This window comes from Balaenoptera borealis, assembly GCF_965194805.1.
Source record: "Balaenoptera borealis genome assembly, chromosome: 6".
NCBI lineage: Eukaryota > Metazoa > Chordata > Mammalia > Artiodactyla > Balaenopteridae > Balaenoptera > Balaenoptera borealis.
This window is the reverse complement of record NC_138863.1, coordinates 111043952-111068272: the sequence shown is the minus strand read 5'-3', so window position 1 is coordinate 111068272 and position 24321 is coordinate 111043952. Positions and strand designations below refer to the sequence as shown.

General features: G+C 40.2%; 2 long non-coding RNA genes across 3 annotated transcripts in view; both read left to right on the top strand.

Annotated features, from left to right (window-relative positions):
• LOC309631476 overlaps window positions 1–24321 on the top strand; it is a 722222-nt gene that overhangs the window by 66206 nt on the left and 631695 nt on the right. The gene's annotated exons all lie outside the window — the stretch shown is intronic.
• LOC309631008 lies at window positions 11158–15557 on the top strand. Its single transcript, XR_014246008.1, has 2 exons — window positions 11158–12014; window positions 15230–15557. It is a non-coding gene; the product is annotated as an uncharacterized lncRNA (long non-coding RNA).

Sequence of the window (24321 nt, the reverse complement as noted above, 5' to 3'; positions counted from 1 at the left end):
GTGAGTAAAACTTAACTCTTCATACTCTCTTCTTGAAACATTTGCCTGTTTTGAATATCTTTGTCCATTCCCTACTTCAGCAGAATTTTTTAGGGCAGGTGTCCTTTACAGCCCTGAGTCCTTGTGAATGATAAGTGACCATTACCTGTGAGTTTAAAGCTGCTCTTGCAGGAAACGGCCACAAGGTGGCAGCATTTCTCCTTTACCAAATTTGGTTACTAGGGAAACAGAGCCTTAATGGAAGTGCTGTTCTAGGTTGTAAATGAGAATGGAATGTGCCAGGAAAACGCCCTTTAAGTTTATGTCTCACTACTTCTTGTTCATATTTGTAATTTACTTTTTATTTTTTATCAGAGCAAATTTGATTACAATGGTTTGTTTGTTCTAGGTGTGCAAGATGTGGTTCTTTCACACATATACATGTATCTATTCTTCCTCGCATTCTTTTCCCATGTAGGTTATGACACAATGTTGAGTAGTCTTCTCCTGGTCTTCCGTACGTCATCGGTGGTTATATATTTCACATGGTTTGTATATCTCTGTTAACCCCAATATGGTAATGTATCCAATCCTCATACTTTTCTATTTGGTGAATCATAAGTTTTTTAATGAATCTGTGATTGCCTTTCTCTGGGGAAATATCTTCATTGGTATCAATTTTTAAGTAACTCCTAAAAGTGATATGATAGGATATGTGTCTTTTGCTTTCTCACTTACTACAAGTGGCGTGATTACGGTTAGACTCATCTATGGTGCTGCAAATGGCATTGTTTCATTTTTTTCACTAGCGAATATTCCATCTGTACATGGAGGAGTTCTTCTTTGTCCACCCATCTGTTGGTGGACTTTTTGGTTACTTCCATATCTTGGCTATTGTAATACTGTTCAATGCAGATTTGCCTGCCCGTGTCTTTCCAATTCTGTCTTCTTAGATTATAGGTCGAGGAGTGGGCCTGCTGGATCATATGGTAGCTCAATGTTTACCTTTTGAAGGCACATCCATGCTGTTCTCATTCGTGGCTCTTTCCAATTTACGTCCCACTTGAAGTTGAGGGTATGCATTTCTCCACAACACCTTCAGCATTTATTGTTTGTCGTTTTCTTGCTGATGGTTATTCTGACAAGTGTGAGCTGATACCTCTTTGTGGTTGAATTCGCATGTGCCTCATAATCCGTTGAAATTGACCTTTAAGGCATGTCCTTTTTATTTTTCAAGCTGTGATTACCCCTTAGTTCTTCAAAGTGTTCTCTTAAAGTATGTGTCCCATTTTGAAATGTTTTGGCCATTACCTCCCTCTAGACATTTTGAGGGCAGGTTTCATTTACAGTTCTGCAGTATTTGTTCCTATGAAATGACCATTAGCACAGGCTTTAAAGCTGCTTTTGCAGCTAACTGCCAGAGGGCGGCAGCCTTTCTATGTTCCCCACCCAAGTAACTAGGGAAAATTCCTTGCGGCCTGTGGTGTTTCTCGGTTATAAATTAGAGTGGAGTGTGCCCGGAGAAACCCACACAAGCTGATGTCTCCTTACTTTGGTTGGATTTTTAAATTTAATTTTTATATTTTATTGGAGAAATTTTCCACTGAGTACGTGGAGCACTTCTACTTTGTGCATTCCTCGGTTGATGGACATTTTCATTGCTTCCAAGTGTTGGCTATGGTAAATATAGTTGGAGTGCAGGATTGCCAGCCTGTGACTTTTGGATTCTCATTTTCTCAGGTGATAGGCCCAGCAGTGGGTGTGATTGATTGACTGGTAGCACCGTGTTTCCCTTTTCAAAGCACCTTCTTTGTGTTTTCATTAGTGGCTCTTACCACGTCCCCCTTAGAATCGAGGGTACGCATTTCTCCACAATCGATTTAGCATTTATTGTTTGCAGCCTTTCTGCTAATGGCCCTACTGGCTGCTGTGAGCTGATAGGGTTTTGTAATTTGGGATTGCATGTCTTTGAAAATTCGTAAAACTCATCATTTTTCTCCGCCGTTTTCTTTTCTGTTAAAAAAAGGAAACAATTGGGAGTACAATATAACTCTTGAAATTGTCTTCTTGGAAGGTTGCCCTCTTTTGAATTTTTTGGTCTATTTTCCTCGCCAGAGTTGTTTTAGAGATCAGGTGTCATTTCCCGAAGTGCAAGTTTGGTGAATATGTAGTGACCTTTAGCAATGGGTTTAAAGCTGCTGTTGTGGGAAATGGCCTCAAGGAGGCAGCATTTCTCCATTCCCAAATCTGGGTACTAGGGCAGCAGAGCCTTTCTGGAAGTCGTGTTCCTAGGTTGTAAATTACATTGGACTGTGCATGGAGAAACCCCCATAAGTTTATGTCTCATTATTTCTTCCTGGTTTTTAAAAGTGTTTTAATTGGGGTAAAGCTTAGAATATTGTTTGTCCTAGGTGTACGCAATCTGGTTCATTTGGACATTTTATATGTCTATTCAAGTACAGACCCTCTTCCCATGTAAAATATTACAGAGGGTTCCGCAGACCTCCCTTGCTATATGGTCGGTCTTTTTGAGATACGTATATAACCTGTGTTTGTATACATATAGTAACACTAATCTTAATTTATCCATTCCCCCCACCTTTCCTTTGAGATGAGCATAGTTTGTTTTCTAAGTCTGTGAGTGTCTTTCTCTGTGGAAATATGTTCATTTGTGTCAGTTATTAGATAACGCCTATAAGTGATATCATAGAATATAGGTCTTTTACTTTCCGACTTACCTCCTGTTTCGTGATTATCTCCAGACTCATTTGTGGTGCCTCAGAGAGCAATGGTTCATTGTTTTCCATGGCTAATATTCCATTGTGTACATGGACCACTTCTTCTTTATCCGTTCACCTCTTGTTGGATATTTTGATTGCTTCACTGTCTTGGCTATTGTGAATAAGGCTGCACTGCAGCTTTTGCGGCCTGTGTCTTCTCGATTCTTGTCTTCTCAGGTGAGAGGTCCATTGGTGCGCCTGCTGGATTGAATGGTACCTCCATTTTTACTTTTAAACACAGCTCCTTTCTGTTCTCATTATTGGCTGTTACCCCTTTACCTCTCACCAGCAGGTAGAGGGGACACAGTTCTTTAAAACCCCTTCAGCATTTATTGTTTGTAGACTTTTTGCTGATGGTCAGTCGACTGGTGTAAGTTGAAACTTTTTGTAGATTAGATTGCATGGGGCTACCACTCCCTGAGATTGAGCTTTTATCCATTTTCCTGTTTTTTTTAAAAGAGCGTGAGTAAAACTTAACTCTTCATACTCTCTTTTTGAAACATTTCCCTGTTTTGAATTTTTTTGTCCATTCCCTACTTCAGCAGAATTTTTTAGGGCAGGTGTCCTTTACAGCCCTGAGTCCTTGTGAATGTTAAGTGACCATTAGCTGTGAGTTTAAAGCTGCTCTTGCCGGAAACGGCCACAAGGTGGCAGCATTTCTCCTTTACCAAATTTGGTAACTGGGGAAACAGAGCCTTAATGGAAGTGGTGTTCTAGGTTGTAAATTCGAATGGAATGTGCCAGGAAAAAAGCCCTTTAAGTTTATGTCTCATTACTTCTTGTTCATATTTGTAATTTACTTTTTTATTTTTGATCCCAGCAAATTTGATTACAATGGTTTGTTTGTTCTAAGTGTGCAAGATGTGGTTCTTTCACACATATACGTGTATCTATTCTTCCTCGCATCCTTTTCCCATGTAGGTTATGACACAATGTTGAGTAGTCTTCTCCTGGTCTTCCGTACGTCTTTGGTGGTTATATATTTCACATGGTTTGTATATCTCTGTTAACCCCAATATGGTAATGTATCCAATCCTCATCCCTTTCTATTTGGTGGACCGTAAGTATTTTTAATGAATCTGTGATTGCCTTTCTCTGTGGAAATATCTTCATTGGTATCAATTTTTAAGTAACTCCTAAAAGTGATATGATAGGATATGTGTCTTTTGCTTTCTCACTTACTACAGGTTGCGTGATTATGTCTAGACACATCTATGGTGCTGCTAATGGCATTGTTTCCTTTTTTTCACTAGCGAATATTCCATCTGTACATGGAGGAGTTCTTCTTTGTCCACCCATCTGTTGGTGGAGTTTTTGGTTACTTCCATATCTTGGCTATTGTAAGACTGTGCAATGCAGATTTGCCTGCCTGTGTCTTTCCAATTCTCTCTTCTTAGATTATAGGTCGGGGAGTGGGCCTACTGGATCATATGGTAGCTCAGTGTTTACCTTTTTAAGGCGCCTCCTTTCTGCTCTCATTCGTGGCCCTTTGCAAGTCACGTCCCACTAGAAGTTGAGGGTATGCATTTCTCCACAACACCTTCAGCATTTATTGTTTGTCGTTTTCTTGCTGATGGTTATTCTGACAAGTGTGAGCTGATACCTCTTTGTGGTTGAATTCGCATGTGCCTCATAATCCGTTGAAATTGACCTTTAAGGCATGTCCTTTTTATTTTTCAAGCTGTGATTACCCCTTAGTTCTTCAAAGTGTTCTCTTAAAGTATGTGTCCCATTTTGAAATGTTTTGGCCATTACCTCCCTCAAGACATTTTGAGGGCAGGTTTCATTTACAGTTCTGCAGTACTTGTTCCTATGAAATGACCATTAGCACAGGCTTTAAAGCTGCTTTTGCAGCTAACTGCCAGAGGGCGGCAGCCTTTCTATGTTCCCCACCCAAGTAACTAGGGAAAATTCCTTGCGGCCTGTGGTGTTTCTCGGTTATAAATTAGAGTGGAGTGTGCCCGGACAAACCCACACAAGCTGATGTCTCCTTACTTTGGTTGGATTTTTAAATTTAATTTTTATATTTTATTGGAGAAATTTTCCACTGAGTACGTGGACCACTTCTACTTTGTGCATTCCTCGGTTGATGGACATTTTCATTGCTTCCAAGTGTTGGCTATGGTAAATATAGTTGGAGTGCAGGATTGCCAGCCTGTGACTTTTGGATTCTCATTTTCTCAGGGGATAGGCCCAGCAGTGGGTGTGATTGATTGACTGGTAGCACCGTGTTTCCCTTTTCAAAGCACCTTCTTTGTGTTTTCATTAGTGGCTCTTACCACGTCCCCCTTAGAATCGAGGGTACGCATTTCTCCACAATCGATTTAGCATTTATTGTTTGCAGCCTTTCTGCTAATGGCCCTACTGGCTGCTGTGAGCTGATAGGGTTTTGTAATTTGGGATTGCATGTCATTGAAAATTCGTAAAACTCATCATATTTCTCCGCCGTTTTCTTTTCTGTTAAAAAAAGGAAACAATTGGGAGTACAATATAACTCTTGAAATTGTCTTCTTGGAAGGTTGCCCTCTTTTGAATTTTTTGGTCTATTTTCCACGCCAGAGTTGTTTTAGAGATCAGGTGTCATTTCCCGAAGTGCAAGTTTGGTGAATATGTACTGACCTTTAGCAATGGGTTTAAAGCTGCTGTTGTGGGAAATGGCCTCAAGGAGGCAGCATTTCTCCATTCCCAAATCTGGGTACTAGGGCAGCAGAGCCTTTCTGGAAGTCGTGTTCCTAGGTTGTAAATTACAGTGGACTGTGCATGGAGAAACCCCCATAAGTTTATGTCTCATTATTTCTTCCTGGTTTTTAAAAGTGTTTTTATTGGGGTAAAGCTTAGAATATTGTTTGTCCTAGGTGTACGCAATCTGGTTCATTTGGACATTTTATATGTCTATTCAAGTACAGACCCTCTTCCCATGTAAAATATTACAGAGGGTTCCGCAGACCTCCCTTGCTATATGGTCGGTCTTTTTGAGATACGTATATAACCTGTGTTTGTATACATATAGTAACACTAATCTTAATTTATCCATTCCCCCCACCTTTCCTTTGAGATGAGCATAGTTTGTTTTCTAAGTCTGTGAGTGTCTTTCTCTGTGGAAATATGTTCATTTGTGTCAGTTATTAGATAACGCCTATAAGTGATATTATAGAATATAGGTCTTTTACTTTCCGACTTACCTCATGTTTCGTGATTATCTCCAGACTCATTTGTGGTGCCTCAGAGAGCAATGGTTCATTGTTTTCCATGGCTAATATTCCATTGTGTACATGGACCACTTCTTCTTTATCCATTCACCTCTTGTTGGATATTTTGATTGCTTCACTGTCTTGGCTATTGTGAATAAGGCTGCACTGCAGCTTTTGCGGCCTGTGTCTTCTCGATTCTTGTCTTCTCAGGTGAGAGGTCCATTGGTGCGCCTGCTGGATTGAATGGTACCTCCGTTTTTACTTTTAAACACAGCTCCTTGCTGTTCTCATTATTGGCTGTTACCCCTTTACGTCTCACCAGCAGGTAGAGGGGACACAGTTCTTTAAAACCCCTTCAGCATTTATTGTTTGTAGACTTTTTGCTGATGGTCAGTCGACTGGTGTAAGTTGAAAGTTTTTGTAGATTAGATTGCATGGGTCTAACACTCCCTGAGGTTGAGCTTTTATCCATTTTCCTTGTTTTTTGAACGAGCGTGAGTAAAACTTAACTCTTCATACTCTTCTTGAAACATTTCCCTGTTTTGAATTTTTTTGTCCATTCCCTACTTCAGCAGAATTTTTTAGGGCAGGTGTCCTTTACAGCCGTGAGTCCTTGTGAATGTTAAGTGACCATTAGCTGTGAGTTTAAAGCTGCTCTTGCAGGAAACGGCCACAAGGTGGCAGCATTTCTCCTTTACCAAATTTGGTAACTGGGGAAACAGAGTCTTAATGGAAGTGGTGTTCTAGGTTGTAAATTCAAATGGAATGTGCCAGGAGAAAAGCCCTTTAAGTTTATGTCTCATTACTTCTTGTTCATATTTGTAATTTACTTTTTAGGTTTGATCCCAGCAAATTTGATTACAATGGTTTGTTTGTTCTAGGTGTGCAAGATGTGGTTCTTTCACACATATACGTGTATCTATTCTTCCTCGCATTCTTTTCCCATGTAGGTTATGACACAATGTTGAGTAGTCTTCTCCTGGTCTTCCGTACGTCTTTGGTGGTTATATATTTCACATGGTTTGTATATCTCTGTTAACCCCAATATGGTAATGTATCCAATCCTCATCCCTTTCTATTTGGTGAACCGTAAGTTTTTTTAATGAATCTGTGATTGCCTTTCTCTGTGGAAATATCTTCATTGGTATCAATTTTTAAGTAACTCCTAAAAGTGATATGATAGGATATGTGTCTTTTGCTTTCTCACTTACTACAGGTTGCGTGATTATGTCTAGACTCGTCTATGGTGCTGCTAATGGCATTGTTTCATTTTTTTCACTAGCGAATATTCCATCTGTACATGGAGGAGTTCTTCTTTGTCCACCCATCTGTTGGTGGAGTTTTTGGTTACTTCCATATCTTGGGTATTGTATGAGTGTGCAATGCAGATTTGCCTGCCTGTGTCTTTCCAATTCTCTCTTCTTAGATTATAGGTCAGGGAGTGGGCCTGCTGGATCATATGGTAGCTCAATGTTTACCTATTTAAGGCACCTCCATTCTGCTCTCATTCGTGGCCCTTTGCAAGTTACGTCCCACTTGAAGTTGAGGGTATGCATTTCTCCACAACACCTTCAGCATTTATTGTTTGTAGTTTTCTTGCTGATGGTTATTCTGACAAGTGTGAGCTGATACCTCTTTGTGGTTGAATTCGCATGTGCCTCATAATCCGTTGAAATTGACCTTTAAGGCATGTCCTTTTTATTTTTCAAGCTGTGATTACCCCTTAGTTCTTCAAAGTGTTCTCTTAAAGTATGTGTCCCATTTTGAAATGTTTTGGCCATTACCTCCCTCAAGACATTTTGAGGGCAGGTTTCATTTACAGTTCTGCAGTACTTGTTCCTATGAAATGACCATTAGCACGGGCTTTAAAGCTGCTTTTGCAGCTAACTGCCAGAGGGCGGCAGCCTTTCTATGTTCCCCACCCTGGTAACTAGGGAAAAGCCCTTGCGGCCTGTGGTGTTTCTCGGTTATAAATTAGAGTGGAGTGTGCCCGGACAAACCCACACAAGCTGATGTCTCCTTACTTTGGTTGGATTTTTAAATTTAATTTTTATTTTTTATTGGAGTAATTTTCCACTGAGTACGTGGACCACTTCTACTTTGTGCATTCCTCGGTTGATGGAGATTTTCATTGCTTCCAAGTGTTGGCTATGCTAAATATTGTTGGAGTGCAGGATTGCCAGCCTGTGACTTTTGGATTCTCATTTTCTCAGGGGATAGGCCCAGCAGTGGGTGTGATTGATTGACTGGTAGCACCGTGTTTCCCTTTTCAAAGCACCGTCTTTGTGTTTTCATTAGTGGCTCTTACCACGTCCCCCTTAGAATCGAGGGTACGCATTTCTCCACAATCGATTTAGCATTTATTGTTTGCAGCATTTATGCTAATGGCCCTACTGGCTGCTGTGAGCTGATAGGGTTTTGTAATTTGGGTTTGCATGTCTTTGAAAATTCGTAAAACTCATCATTTTTCTCCGCCGTTTTCTTTTCTGTTAAAAAAAGGAAACAATTGGGAGTACAATATAACTCTTGAAATTGTCTTTTTGGAAGGTTGCCCTCTTTTGAATTTTTTGGTCGATTTTCCACGCCAGAGTTGTTTTAGAGATCAGGTGTCATTTCCCGAAGTGCAAGTTTAGTGAATATGTACTGACCTTTAGCAATGGGTTTAAAGCTGCTGTTGTGGGAAGTGGCCTCAAGGAGGCAGCATTTCTCCTTTCCCAAATCTGAGTACTAGGGCAGCAGAGCCTTTCTGGAAGTCGTGTTCCTATGTTGTAAATTACATTGGACTGTGCATGGAGAAACCCCCATAAGTTTATGTCTCATTATTTCTTCCTGATTTTTAAAAGTGTTTTAATTGGGGTAAAGCTTAGAATATTGTTTGTCCTAGGTGTACGCAATGTGGTTCATTTGGGCATTTTATATGTCTATTCAAGTACAGACCCTCTTCCCATGTAAAATGTTACAGAGGGTTCCGCAGACCTCCCTTGCTATATGGTTGGTCTTTTTGAGATACGTATATAACCTGTGTTTGTATACATATAGTAACACTAATCTTAATTTATCCATTCCCCCCACCTTTCCTTTGAGATGAGCATAGTTTGTTTTCTAAGTCTGTGAGTGTCTTTCTCTGTGGAAATATGTTCATTTGTGTCAGTTATTAGATAACGCCTATAAGTGATATCATAGAATATAGGTCTTTTACTTTCCGACTTACCTCCTGTTTCGTGATTATCTCCAGACTCATTTGTGGTGCCTCAGAGAGCAATGGTTCATTGTTTTCCATGGCTAATATTCCATTGTGTACATGGACCACTTCTTCTTTATCCGTTCACCTCTTGTTGGATATTTTGATTGCTTCACTGTCTTGGCTATTGTGAATAAGGCTGCACTGCAGCTTTTGCGGCCTGCGTCTTCTCGATTCTTGTCTTCTCAGGTGAGAGGTCCATTGGTGCGCCTGCTGGATTGAATGGTACCTCCATTTTTACTTTTAAACACAGCTCCTTTCTGTTCTCATTATTGGCTGTTACCCCTTTACCTCTCACCAGCAGGTAGAGGGGACACAGTTCTTTAAAACCCCTTCAGCATTTATTGTTTGTAGACTTTTTGCTGATGGTCAGTCGACTGGTGTAAGTTGAAACTTTTTGTAGATTAGATTGCATGGGGCTACCACTCCCTGAGATTGAGCTTTTATCCATTTTCCTTTTTTTTTAAAAGAGCGTGAGTAAAACTTAACTCTTCATACTCTCTTTTTGAAACATTTGCCTGTTTTGAATTTTTTTGTCCATTCCCTACTTCAGCAGAATTTTTTAGGGCAGGTGTCCTTTACAGCCCTGAGTCCTTGTGAATGTTAAGTGACCATTAGCTGTGAGTTTAAAGCTGCTCTTGCCGGAAACGGCCACAAGGTGGCAGCATTTCTCCTTTACCAAATTTGGTAACTGGGGAAACAGAGCCTTAATGGAAGTGGTGTTCTAGGTTGTAAATTCGAATGGAATGTGCCAGGAAAAAAGCCCTTTAAGTTTATGTCTCATTACTTCTTGTTCATATTTGTAATTTACTTTTTTATTTTTGATCCCAGCAAATTTGATTACAATGGTTTGTTTGTTCTAAGTGTGCAAGATGTGGTTCTTTCACACATATACGTGTATCTATTCTTCCTCGCATCCTTTTCCCATGTAGGTTATGACACAATGTTGAGTAGTCTTCTCCTGGTCTTCCGTACGTCTTTGGTGGTTATATATTTCACATGGTTTGTATATCTCTGTTAACCCCAATATGGTAATGTATCCAATCCTCATCCCTTTCTATTTGGTGGACCGTAAGTTTTTTTAATGAATCTGTGATTGCCTTTCTCTGTGGAAATATCTTCATTGGTATCAATTTTTAAGTAACTCCTAAAAGTGATATGATAGGATATGTGTCTTTTGCTTTCTCACTTACTACAGGTTGCGTGATTATGTCTAGACACATCTATGGTGCTGCTAATGGCATTGTTTCATTTTTTTCACTAGCGAATATTCCATCTGTACATGGAGGAGTTCTTCTTTGTCCACCCATCTGTTGGTGGAGTTTTTGGTTACTTCCATATCTTGGGTATTGTATGACTGTGCAATGCAGATTTGCCTGCCTGTGTCTTTCCAATTCTCTCTTCTTAGATTATAGGTCAGGGAGTGGGCCTGCTGGATCATATGGTAGTTCAATGTTTACCTTTTTAAGGCGCCTCCTTTCTGCTCTCATTCGTGGCCCTTTGCAAGTTACGTCCCACTTGAAGTTGAGGGTATGCATTTCTCCACAACACCTTCAGCATTTATTGTTTGTCGTTTTCTTGCTGATGGTTATTCTGACAAGTGTGAGCTGATACCTCTTTGTGGTTGAATTCGCATGTGCCTCATAATCCGTTGAAATTGACCTTTAAGGCATGTCCTTTTTATTTTTCAAGCTGTGATTACCCCTTAGTTCTTCAAAGTGTTCTCTTAAAGTATGTGTCCCATTTTGAAATGTTTTGGCCATTACCTCCCTCAAGACATTTTGAGGGCAGGTTTCATTTACAGTTCTGCAGTACTTGTTCCTATGAAATGACCATTAGCACAGGCTTTAAAGCTGCTTTTGCAGCTAACTGCCAGAGGGCGGCAGCCTTTCTATGTTCCCCACCCAAGTAACTAGGGAAAATTCCTTGCGGCCTGTGGTGTTTCTCGGTTATAAATTAGAGTGGAGTGTGCCCGGACAAACCCACACAAGCTGATGTCTCCTTACTTTTGTTGGATTTTTAAATTTAATTTTTATATTTTATTGGAGAAATTTTCCACTGAGTACGTGGAGCACTTCTACTTTGTGCATTCCTCGGTTGATGGACATTTTCATTGCTTCCAAGTGTTCGCTATGGTAAATATAGTTGGAGTGCAGGATTGCCAGCCTGTGACTTTTGGATTCTCATTTTCTCAGGTGATAGGCCCAGCAGTGGGTGTGATTGATTGACTGGTAGCACCGTGTTTCCCTTTTCAAAGCACCTTCTTTCTGTTTTCATTAGTGGCTCTTACCACGTCCCCCTTAGAATCGAGGGTACGCATTTCTCCACAATCGATTTAGCATTTATTGTTTGCAGCATTTATGCTAATGGCCCTACTGGCTGCTGTGAGCTGATAGGGTTTTGTAATTTGGGTTTGCATGTCTTTGAAAATTCGTAAAACTCATCATTTTTCTCCGCCGTTTTCTTTTCTGTTAAAAAAAGGAAACAATTGGGAGTACAATATAACTCTTGAAATTGTCTTCTTGGAAGGTTGCCCTCTTTTGAATTTTTTGGTCTATTTTCCACGCCAGAGTTGTTTTAGAGAGCAGGTGTCATTTCCCGAACTGCAAGTTTGGTGAATATTTAGTGACCTTTAGCAATGGGTTTAAAGCTGCTGTTGTGGGAAGTGGCCTCAAGGAGGCAGCATTTCTTCATTACAAATCTGGGTACTGGGGCAGCAGAGCCTTTCTGGAAGTCGTGTTCCTAGGTTGTAAATTACATTGGACTGTGCATGGAGAAACCCCCATAAGTTTATGTCTCATTATTTCTTCTTGGTTTTTAAAAGTGTTTTAATTGGGGTAAAGCTTAGAATATTGTTTGTCCTAGGTGTATGCAATCTGGTTCATTTGGACATGTCTATTCAAGTACAGACCCTCTTCCCATGTAAAATGTTACAGAGGGTTCCGCAGACCTCCCTTGCTATATGGTCGGTCTTTTTGAGATACGTATATAACCTGTGTTTGTATACATATAGTAACACTAATCTTAATTTATCCATTCCCCCCACCTTTCCTCTGAGATGAGCATAGTTTGTTTTCTAAGTCTGTGAGTGTCTTTCTCTGTGGAAATATGTTCATTTGTGTCAGTTATTAGATAACGCCTATAAGTGATATCATAGAATATAGGTCTTTTACTTTCCGACTTACCTCATGTTTCTTGATTATCTCCAGACAAATTTGTGGTGCCTCAGAGAGCAATGGTTCATTGTTTTCCATGGCTAATATTCCATTGTGTACATGGACCACTTCTTCTTTATCCATTCACCTCTTGTTGGATATTTTGATTGCTTCACTGTCTTGGCTATTGTGAATAAGGCTGCACTGCAGCTTTTGCGGCCTGTGTCTTCTCGATTCTTGTCTTCTCAGGTGAGAGGTCCATTGGTGCGCCTGCTGGATTGAATGGTACCTCCGTTTTTACTTTTAAACACAGCTCCTTGCTGTTCTCATTATTGGCTGTTACCCCTTTACGTCTCACCAGCAGGTAGAGGGGACACAGTTCTTTAAAACCCCTTCAGCATTTATTGTTTGTAGACTTTTTGCTGATGGTCAGTCGACTGGTGTAAGTTGAAAGTTTTTGTAGATTAGATTGCATGGGTCTAACACTCCCTGAGGTTGAGCTTTTATCCATTTTCCTTTGTTTTTTGAACGAGCGTGAGTAAAACTTAACTCTTCATACTCTTCTTGAAACATTTCCCTGTTTTGAATTTTTTTGTCCATTCTCTACTTCAGCAGAATTTTTTAGGGCAGGTGTCCTTTACAGCCGTGAGTCCTTGTGAATGTTAAGTGACCATTAGCTGTGAGTTTAAAGCTGCTCTTGCAGGAAACGGCCACAAGGTGGCAGCATTTCTCCTTTACCAAATTTGGTAACTGGGGAAACAGAGTCTTAATGGAAGTGGTGTTCTAGGTTATAAATTCAAATGGAATGTGCCAGGAGAAAAGCCCTTTAAGTTTATGTCTCATTACTTCTTGTTCATATTTGTAATTTACTTTTTAGCTTTGATCCCAGCAAATTTGATTACAATGGTTTGTTTGTTCTAGGTGTGCAAGATGTGGTTCTTTCACACATATACGTGTATCTATTCTTCCTCGCATTCTTTTCCCATGTAGGTTATGACACAATGTTGAGTAGTCTTCTCCTGGTCTTCCGTACGTCTTTGGTGGTTATATATTTCACATGGTTTGTATATCTCTGTTAACCCCAATGTGGTAATGTATCCAATCCTCATCCCTTTCTATTTGGTGGACCGTAAGTTTTTTTAATGAATCTGTGATTGCCTTTCTCTGTGGAAATATCTTCATTGGTATCAATTTTTAAGTAACTCCTAAAAGTGATATGATAGGATATGTGTCTTTTGCTTTCTCACTTAGTACAGGTTGCGTGATTATGTCTAGACTCGTCTATGGTGCTGCAAATGGCATTGTTTCATTTTTTTCACTAGCGAATATTCCATCTGTACATGGAGGAGTTCTTCTTTGTCCACCCATCTGTTGGTGGAGTTTTTGGTTACTTCCATATCTTGGGTATTGTATGACTGTGCAATGCAGATTTGTCTGCCTGTGTCTATCCAATTCTCTCTTCTTAGATTATAGGTCAGGGAGTGGGCCTGCTGGATCATATGGTAGCTCAATGTTTACCTATTTAAGGCACCTCCATTCTGCTCTCATTCGTGGCCCTTTGCAAGTTACGTCCCACTTGAAGTTGAGGGTATGCATTTCTCCACAACAGCTTCAGCATTTATTGTTTGTAGTTTTCTTGCTGATGGTTATTCTGACAAGTGTGAGCTGATACCTCTTTGTGGTTGAATTCGCATGTGCCTCATAATCCGTTGAAATTGACCTTTAAGGCATGTCCTTTTTATTTTTCAAGCTGTGATTACCCCTTAGTTCTTCAAAGTGTTCTCTTAAAGTATGTGTCCCATTTTGAAATGTTTTGGCCATTACCTCCCTCAAGACATTTTGAGGGCAGGTTTCATTTACAGTTCTGCAGTACTTGTTCCAATGAAATGATCATTAGCACGGGCTTTAAAGGTGCTTTTGCAGCTAACTGCCAGAGGGCGGCAGCCTTTCTATGTTCCCCACCCTGGTAACTAGGGAAAAGCCCTTGCGGCCTGTGGTGTTTCTCGGTTATAAATTAGAGTGGAGTGTGCCCGGACAAACCCACACAAGCTGATGTCTCCTTACTTTGGTTGGATTTTTAAATTTAATTTTTATTTTTTATTGGAGAAATTTTCCACTGAGTACGTGGAGCACTTCTACTTTGTGCATTCCTCGGTTGATGGACATTTTCATTGCTTCCAAGTGTTGGCTATGGTAAATATTGTTGGAGTGCAGGATTGCCAGCCTGTGACTTTTGGATTCTCATTTTCTCAGGGGATAGGCCCAGCAGTGGGTGTGATTGATTGACTGGTAGCACCGTGTTTCCCTTTTCAAAGCACCGTCTTTGTGTTTTCATTAGTGGCTCTTACCACGTCCCCCTTAGAATCGAGGGTACGCATTTCTCCACAATCGATTTAGCATTTATTGTTTGCAGCATTTATGCTAATGGCCCTACTGGCTGCTGTGAGCTGATAGGGTTTTGTAATTTGGGTTTGCATGTCTTTGAAAATTCGTAAAACTCATCATTTTTCTCCGCCGTTTTCTTTTCTGTTAAAAAAAGGAAACAATTGGGAGTACAATATAACTGTTGAAATTGTCTTTTTGGAAGGTTGCCCTTTTTTGAATTTTTTGGTCGATTTTCCACGCCAGAGTTGTTTTAGAGATCAGGTGTCATTTCCCGAAGTGCAAGTTTAGTGAATATGTAGTGACCTTTAGCAATGGGTTTAAAGCTGCTGTTGTGGGAAGTGGCCTCAAGGAGGCAGCATTTCTCCATTCCCAAATCTGGGTACTAGGGCAGCAGAGCCTTTCTGGAAGTCGTGTTCCTAGGTTGTAAATTACATTGGACTGTGCATGGAGAAACCCCCATAAGTTTATGTCTCATTATTTCTTCCTGGTTTTTAAAAGTGTTTTAATTGGGGTAAAGCTTAGAATATTGTTTGTCCTAGGTGTATGCAATCTGGTTCATTTGGACATTTTATATGTCTATTCAAGTACAGACCCTCTTCCCATGTAAAATATTACAGAGGGTTCCGCAGACCTCCCTTGCTATATGGTCGGTCTTTTTGAGATACGTATATAACCTGTGTTTGTATACATATAGTAACACTAATCTTAATTTATCCATTCCCCCCACCTTTCCTTTGAGATGAGCATAGTTTGTTTTCTAAGTCTGTGAGTGTCTTTCTCTGTGGAAATATGTTCATTTGTGTCAGTTATTAGATAACGCCTATAAGTGATATCATAGAATATAGGTCTTTTACTTTCCGACTTACCTCATGTTTCGTGATTATCTCCAGACTCATTTGTGGTGCCTCAGAGAGCAATGGTTCATTGTTTTCCATGGCTAATATTCCATTGTGTACATGGACCACTTCTTCTTTATCCGTTCACCTCTTGTTGGATATTTTGATTGCTTCAGTGTCTTGGCTATTGTGAATAAGGCTGCACTGCAGCTTTTGCGGCCTGCGTCTTCTCGATTCTTGTCTTCTCAGGTGAGAGGTCCATTGGTGCGCCTGCTGGATTGAATGGTACCTCCATTTTTACTTTTAAACACAGCTCCTTTCTGTTCTCATTATTGGCTGTTACCCCTTTACCTCTCACCAGCAGGTAGAGGGGACACAGTTCTTTAAAACCCCTTCAGCATTTATTGTTTGTAGACTTTTTGCTGATGGTCAGTCGACTGGTGTAAGTTGAAACTTTTTGTAGATTAGATTGCATGGGGCTACCACTCCCTGAGATTGAGCTTTTATCCATTTTCCTTTTTTTTTTAAAAGAGCGTGAGTAAAACTTAACTCTTCATACTCTCTTTTTGAAACATTTGCCTGTTTTGAATTTTTTTGTCCATTCCCTACTTCAGCAGAATTTTTTAGGGCAGGTGTCCTTTACAGCCCTGAGTCCTTGTGAATGTTAAGTGACCATTAGCTGTGAGTTTAAAGCTGCTCTTGCCGGAAACGGCCACAAGGTGGCAGCATTTCTCCTTTACCAAATTTGGTAACTGGGGAAACAGAGCCTTAATGGAAGTGGTGTTCTAGGTTGTAAATTCGAATGGAATGTGCCAGGAAAAAAGCCCTTTAAGTTTATGTCTCATTACTTCTTGTTCATATTTGTAATTTACTTTTTTATTTTTGATCCCAGCAAATTTGATTACAATGGTTTGTTTGTTCTAAGTGTGCAAGATGTGGTTCTTTCACACATATACGTGTATCTATTCTTCCTCGCATCCTTTTCCCATGTAGGTTATGACACAATGTTGAGTAGTCTTCTCCTGGTCTTCCGTACGTCTTTGGTGGTTATATATTTCACATGGTTTGTATATCTCTGTTAACCCCAATATGGTAATGTATCCAATCCTCATCCCTTTCTATTTGGTGGACCGTAAGTTTTTTTAATGAATCTGTGATTGCCTTTCTCTGTGGAAATATCTTCATTGGTATCAATTTTTAAGTAACTCCTAAAAGTGATATGATAGGATATGTGTCTTTTGCTTTCTCACTTACTACAGGTTGCGTGATTATGTCTAGACACATCTATGGTGCTGCTAATGGCATTGTTTCATTTTTTTCACTAGCGAATATTCCATCTGTACATGGAGGAGTTCTTCTTTGTCCACCCATCTGTTGGTGGAGTTTTTCGTTACTTCCATATCTTGGCTATTGTAAGACTGTGCAATGCAGATTTGCCTGCCTGTGTCTTTCCAATTCTGTCTTCTTAGATTATAGGTCGGGGAGTGGGCCTGCTGGATCATATGGTAGCTCAATGTTTACCTTTTTAAGGCGCCTCCTTTCTGCTCTCATTCGTGGCCCTTTGCAAGTTACGTCCCACTTGAAGTTGAGGGTATGCATTTCTCCACAACACCTTCAGCATTTATTGTTTGTCGTTTTCTTGCTGATGGTTATTCTGACAAGTGTGAGCTGATACCTCTTTGTGGTTGAATTCGCATGTGCCTCATAATCCGTTGAAATTGACCTTTAAGGCATGTCCTTTTTATTTTTCAAGCTGTGATTACCCCTTAGTTCTTCAAAGTGTTCTCTTAAAGTATGTGTCCCATTTTGAAATGTTTTGGCCATTACCTCCCTCAAGACATTTTGAGGGCAGGTTTCATTTACAGTTCTGCAGTACTTGTTCCTATGAAATGACCATTAGCACAGGCTTTAAAGCTGCTTTTGCAGCTAACTGCCAGAGGGCGGCAACCTTTCTATGTTCCCCACCCTGGTAACTAGGGAAAAGCCCTTGCGGCCTGTGGTGTTTCTCGGTTATAAATTAGAGTGGAGTGTGCCCGGACAAACCCACACAAGCTGATGTCTCCTTACTTTGGTTGGATTTTTAAATTTAATTTTTATTTTTTATTGGAGAAATTTTCCACTGAGTACGTGGACCACTTCTACTTTGTTTATTCCTCGGTTGATGGAGATTTTCATTGCTTCCAAGTGTTGGCTATGGTAAATATCGTTGGAGTGCAGGATTGCCAGCCTGTGACTTTTGGATTCTCATTTTCTCAGGTGATAGGCCCAGCAGTGGGTGTGATTGATTGACTGGTAGCACCGTGTTTCCCTTTTCAAAGCACCTTCTTTGTGTTTTCATTAGTGGCTCTTACCACGTCCCCCTTAGAATCGAGGGTACGCATTTCTCCACAATCGATTTAGCATTTATTGTTTGCAGCATTTATGCTAATGGCCCTACTGGCTGCTGTGAGCTGATAGGGTTTTGTAATTTGGGTTTGCATGTCTTTGAAAATTCGTAAAACTCATCATTTTTCTCCGCCGTTTTCTTTTCTGTTAAAAAAAGGAAACAATTGGGAGTACAATATAACTCTTGAAATTGTCTTCTTGGAAGGTTGCCCTCTTTTGAATTTTTTGGTCTATTTTCCACGCCAGAGTTGTTTTAGAGATCAGGTGTCATTTCCCGAAGTGCAAGTTTGGTGAATATGTAGTGACCTTTAGCAATGGGTTTAAAGCTGCTGTTGTGGGAAATGGCCTCAAGGAGGCAGCATTTCTCCATTCCCAAATCTGGGTACTAGGGCAGCAGAGCCTTTCTGGAAGTCGTGTTCCTAGGTTGTAAATTACATTGGACTGTGCATGGAGAAACCCCCATAAGTTTATGTCTCATTATTTCTTCCTGGTTTTTAAAAGTGTTTTAATTGGGGTAAAGCTTAGAATATTGTTTGTCCTAGGTGTACGCAATCTGGTTCATTTGGACATTTTATATGTCTATTCAAGTACAGACCCTCTTCCCATGTAAAATATTACAGAGGGTTCCGCAGACCTCCCTTGCTATATGGTCGGTCTTTTTGAGATACGTATATAACCTGTGTTTATATACATATAGTAACACTAATCTTAATTTATCCATTCCCCCCACCTTTCCTTTGAGATGAGCATAGTTTGTTTTCTAAGTCTGTGAGTGTCTTTCTCTGTGGAAATATGTTCATTTGTGTCAGTTATTAGATAACGCCTATAAGTGATATCATAGAATATAGGTCTTTTACTTTCCGACTTACCTCATGTTTCGTGATTATCTCCAGACTCATTTGTGGTGCCTCAGAGAGCAATGGTTCATTGTTTTCCATGGCTAATATTCCATTGTGTACATGGACCACTTCTTCTTTATCCGTTCACCTCTTGTTGGATATTTTGATTGCTTCAGTGTCTTGGCTATTGTGAATAAGGCTGCACTGCAGCTTTTGCGGCCTGCGTCTTCTCGATTCTTGTCTTCTCAGGTGAGAGGTCCATTGGTGCGCCTGCTGGATTGAATGGTACCTCCATTTTTACTTTTAAACACAGCTCCTTTCTGTTCTCATTATTGGCTGTTACCCCTTTACCTCTCACCAGCAGGTAGAGGGGACACAGTTCTTTAAAACCCCTTCAGCATTTATTGTTTGTAGACTTTTTGCTGATGGTCAGTCGACTGGTGTAAGTTGAAACTTTTTGTAGATTAGATTGCATGGGGCTACCACTCCCTGAGATTGAGCTTTTATCCATTTTCCTTTTTTTTTTTAAAAGAGCGTGAGTAAAACTTAACTCTTCATACTCTCTTTTTGAAACATTTGCCTGTTTTGAATTTTTTTGTCCATTCCCTACTTCAGCAGAATTTTTTAGGGCAGGTGTCCTTTACAGCCCTGAGTCCTTGTGAATGTTAAGTGACCATTAGCTGTGAGTTTAAAGCTGCTCTTGCCGGAAACGGCCACAAGGTGGCAGCATTTCTCCTTTACCAAATTTGGTAACTGGGGAAACAGAGCCTTAATGGAAGTGGTGTTCTAGGTTGTAAATTCGAATGGAATGTGCCAGGAAAAAAGCCCTTTAAGTTTATGTCTCATTACTTCTTGTTCATATTTGTAATTTACTTTTTTATTTTTGATCCCAGCAAATTTGATTACAATGGTTTGTTTGTTCTAAGTGTGCAAGATGTGGTTCTTTCACACATATACATGTATCTATTCTTCCTCGCATCCTTTTCCCATGTAGGTTATGACACAATGTTGAGTAGTCTTCTCCTGGTCTTCCGTACGTCTTTGGTGGTTATATATTTCACATGGTTTGTATATCTCTGTTAACCCCAATATGGTAATGTATCCAATCCTCATCCCTTTCTATTTGGTGGACCGTAAGTTTTTTTAATGAATCTGTGATTGCCTTTCTCTGTGGAAATATCTTCATTGGTATCAATTTTTAAGTAACTCCTAAAAGTGATATGATAGGATATGTGTCTTTTGCTTTCTCACTTACTACAGGTTGCGTGATTATGTCTAGACACATCTATGGTGCTGCTAATGGCATTGTTTCCTTTTTTTCACTAACGAATATTCCATCTGTACATGGAGGAGTTCTTCTTTGTCCACCCATCTGTTGGTGGAGTTTTTGGTTACTTCCATATCTTGGCTATTGTAAGACTGTGCAATGCAGATTTGCCTGCCTGTGTCTTTCCAATTCTGTCTTCTTAGATTATAGGTCGGGGAGTGGGCCTGCTGGATCATATGGTAGCTCAATGTTTACCTTTTTAAGGCGCCTCCTTTCTGCTCTCATTCGTGGCCCTTTGCAAGTTACGTCCCACTTGAAGTTGAGGGTATGCATTTCTCCACAACACCTTCAGCATTTATTGTTTGTCGTTTTCTTGCTGATGGTTATTCTGACAAGTGTGAGCTGATACCTCTTTGTGGTTGAATTCGCATGTGCCTCATAATCCGTTGAAATTGACCTTTAAGGCATGTCCTTTTTATTTTTCAAGCTGTGATTACCCCTTAGTTCTTCAAAGTGTTCTCTTAAAGTATGTGTCCCATTTTGAAATGTTTTGGCCATTACCTCCCTCAAGACATTTTGAGGGCAGGTTTCATTTACAGTTCTGCAGTACTTGTTCCTATGAAATGACCATTAGCACAGGCTTTAAAGCTGCTTTTGCAGCTAACTGCCAGAGGGCGGCAGCCTTTCTATGTTCCCCACCCTGGTAACTAGGGAAAAGCCCTTGCGGCCTGTGGTGTTTCTCGGTTATAAATTAGAGTGGAGTGTGCCCGGACAAAACCACACAAGCTGATGTCTCCTTACTTTTGTTGGATTTTTAAATTTAATTTTTATATTTTATTGGAGAAATTTTCCACTGAGTACGTGGAGCACTTCTACTTTGTGCATTCCTCGGTTGATGGACATTTTCATTGCTTCCAAGTGTTGGCTATGGTAAATATCGTTGGAGTGCAGGATTGCCAGCCTGTGACTTTTGGATTCTCATTTTCTCAGGTGATAGGCCCAGCAGTGGGTGTGATTGATTGACTGGTAGCACCGTGTTTCCCTTTTCAAAGCACCTTCTTTGTGTTTTCATTAGTGGCTCTTACCACGTCCCCCTTAGAATCGAGGGTACGCATTTCTCCACAATCGATTTAGCATTTATTGTTTGCAGCCTTTCTGCTAATGGCCCTACTGGCTGCTGTGAGCTGATAGGGTTTTGTAATTTGGGATTGCATGTCTTTGAAAATTCGTAAAACTCATCATTTTTCTCCGCCGTTTTCTTTTCTGTTAAAAAAAGGAAACAATTGGGAGTACAATATAACTCTTGAAATTGTCTTCTTGGAAGGTTGCCCTCTTTTGAATTTTTTGGTCGATTTTCCACGCCAGAATTTTTTTAGAGAGCAGGTGTCATTTCCCGAACTTCAAGTTTGGTGAATATTTAGGGACCTTTAGCAATGGGTTTAAAGCTGCTGTTGTGGGAAGTGGCCTCAAGGAGGCAGCATTTCTCCTTTCCCAAATCTGAGTACTAGGGCAGCAGAGCCTTTCTGGAAGTCGTGTTCCTAGGTTGTAAATTACATTGGACTGTGCATGGAGAAACCCCCATAAGTTTATGTCTCATTATTTCTTCTTGGTTTTTAAAAGTGTTTTAATTGGGGTAAAGCTTAGAATATTGTTTCTCCTAGGTGTACACAATCTGGTTCATTTGTACATTAAAAATGTCTATTCACGTAAAGATCCTCTTCCCACGTAAAATGTTACAGTGGGTTCCGCAGACCTCCCTTGCTATATGGTCGGTCTTTTTGAGATATGTATATAATATGTGTTTGTATACATATAGTAACACTAATCTTAATTTATCCATTCCCCCCACCTTTCCTCTGAGATGAGCATAGTTTGTTTTCTAAGTCTGTGAGTGTCTTTCTCTGTGGAAATATGTTCATTTGTGTCAGTTATTAGATAACGCCTATAAGTGATATCATAGAATATAGGTCTTTTACTTTCCGACTTACCTCCTGTTTCGTGATTATCTCCAGACTCATTTGTGGTGCCTCAGAGAGCAATGGTTCATTGTTTTCCATGGCTAATATTCCATTGCGTACATGGACCACTGCTTCTTTATCCATTCACCTCTTGTTGGATATTTTGATTGCTTCACTGTCTTGGCTATTGTGAATAAGGCTGCACTGCAGCTTTTGCGGCCTGTGTCTTCTCGATTCTTGTCTTCTCAGGTGAGAGGTCCATTGGTGCGCCTGCTGGATTGAATGGTACCTCCGTTTTTACTTTTAAACACAGCTCCTTGCTGTTCTCATTATTGGCTGTTACCCCTTTACGTCTCACCAGCAGGTAGAGGGGACACAGTTCTTTAAAACCCCTTCAGCATTTATTGTTTGTAGACTTTTTGCTGATGGTCAGTCGACTGGTGTAAGTTGAAAGTTTTTGTAGATTAGATTGCATGGGTCTAACACTCCCTGAGGTTGAGCTTTTATCCATTTTCCTTGTTTTTTGAACGAGCGTGAGTAAAACTTAACTCTTCATACTCTTCTTGAAACATTTCCCTGTTTTGAATTTTTTTGTCCATTCCCTACTTCAGCAGAATTTTTTAGGGCAGGTGTCCTTTACAGCCGTGAGTCCTTGTGAATGTTAAGTGACCATTAGCTGTGAGTTTAAAGCTGCTCTTGCAGGAAACGGCCACAAGGTGGCAGCATTTCTCCTTTACCAAATTTGGTAACTGGGGAAACAGAGTCTTAATGGAAGTGGTGTTCTAGGTTGTAAATTCAAATGGAATGTGCCAGGAGAAAAGCCCTTTAAGTTTATGTCTCATTACTTCTTGTTCATATTTGTAATTTACTTTTTAGCTTTGATCCCAGCAAATTTGATTACAATGGTTTGTTTGTTCTAAGTGTGCGAGATGTGGTTCTTTCACACATATACGTGTATCAATTCTTCCTCTCATCCTTTTCCCATGTAGGTTATGACACAATGTTGAGTAGTCTTCTCCTGGTCTTCCGTACGTCTTTGGTGGTTATATATTTCACATGGTTTGTATATCTCTGTTAACCCCAATATGGTAATGTATCCAATCCTCATCCCTTTCTATTTGGTGGACCGTAAGTTTTTTTAATGAATCTGTGATTGCCTTTCTCTGTGGAAATATCTTCATTGGTATCAATTTTTAAGTAACTCCTAAAAGTGATATGATAGGATATGTGTCTTTTGCTTTCTCACTTACTACAGGTTGCGTGATTATGTCTAGACACATCTATGGTGCTGCTAATGGCATTGTTTCATTTTTTTCACTAGCGAATATTCCATCTGTACATGGAGGAGTTCTTCTTTGTCCACCCATCTGTTGGTGGAGTTTTTGGTTACTTCCATATCTTGGCTATTGTAACACTGTGCAATGCAGATTTGCCTGCCTGTGTCTTTCCAATTCTCTCTTCTTAGATTATAGGTCGGGGAGTGGGCCTGCTGGATCATATGGTAGCTCAATGTTTACCTTTTTAAGGCGCCTCCTTTCTGCTCTCATTCGTGGCCCTTTGCAAGTTACGTCCCACTTGAAGTTGAGGGTATGCATTTCTCCACAACACCTTCAGCATTTATTGTTTGTCGTTTTCTTGCTGATGGTTATTCTGACAAGTGTGAGCTGATACCTCTTTGTGGTTGAATTCGCATGTGCCTCATAATCCGTTGAAATTGACCTTTAAGGCATGTCCTTTTTATTTTTCAAGCTGTGATTACCCCTTAGTTCTTCAAAGTGTTCTCTTAAAGTATGTGTCCCATTTTGAAATGTTTTGGCCATTACCTCCCTCAAGACATTTTGAGGGCAGGTTTCATTTACAGTTCTGCAGTACTTGTTCCTATGAAATGACCATTAGCACAGGCTTTAAAGCTGCTTTTGCAGCTAACTGCCAGAGGGTGGCAGCCTTTCTATGTTCCCCACCCAAGTAACTAGGGAAAATTCCTTGCGGCCTGTGGTGTTTCTCGGTTATAAATTAGAGTGGAGTGTGCCCGGAGAAACCCACACAAGCTGATGTCTCCTTACTTTGGTTGGATTTTTAAATTTAATTTTTATATTTTATTGGAGAAATTTTCCACTGAGTACGTGGAGCACTTCTACTTTGTGCATTCCTCGGTTGATGGACATTTTCATTGCTTCCAAGTGTTGGCTATGGTAAATATCGTTGGAGTGCAGGATTGCCAGCCTGTGACTTTTGGATTCTCATTTTCTCAGGTGATAGGCCCAGCAGTGGGTGTGATTGATTGACTGGTAGCACCGTGTTTCCC